Source organism: Helobdella robusta (genome assembly GCF_000326865.2).
Source record: "Helobdella robusta unplaced genomic scaffold HELROscaffold_21, whole genome shotgun sequence".
Lineage (NCBI taxonomy): Eukaryota > Metazoa > Annelida > Clitellata > Rhynchobdellida > Glossiphoniidae > Helobdella > Helobdella robusta.
The window spans coordinates 675,491-675,944 of record NW_008704124.1 but is presented as its reverse complement, the minus strand read 5'-3'; positions in this window follow the sequence as shown (position 1 = coordinate 675,944).

Here is a 454-nt window from a genome sequence, read left to right as displayed (position 1 = left end):
ATAATAATACTAATGTCAACCACAATAACAGCACCGCCAATAACACCACTACCATCAACTACAACATCAACAAAGCAAAACTCCACGACCAAACAACAACAATGTCACATATACTTACACAACAAAATCCAACAACAAAATCACGTAAAGTGTAATATCTGTTTACATTGTTGTAACTTAACGAAAATCATTTTTTATTGTTGCTTTTATATTTTTTAAAATTATGTTGGAGGCATCTTTTACAAAAACAATTTGTTTCTTTTTTATAATATACAAGTTTTACTTATATAAAACATTTCCAACATTTCTAACATTCCCAACATCAACACGCAACAACAACACAACATGCAACAACAAAAAACTTGCGACAACAACACAATAAACAACAACATAAAATTTGTAACAACGCTCAACAGTAACGCTACTTGCAACAGCATACAATTGGCAACAACAT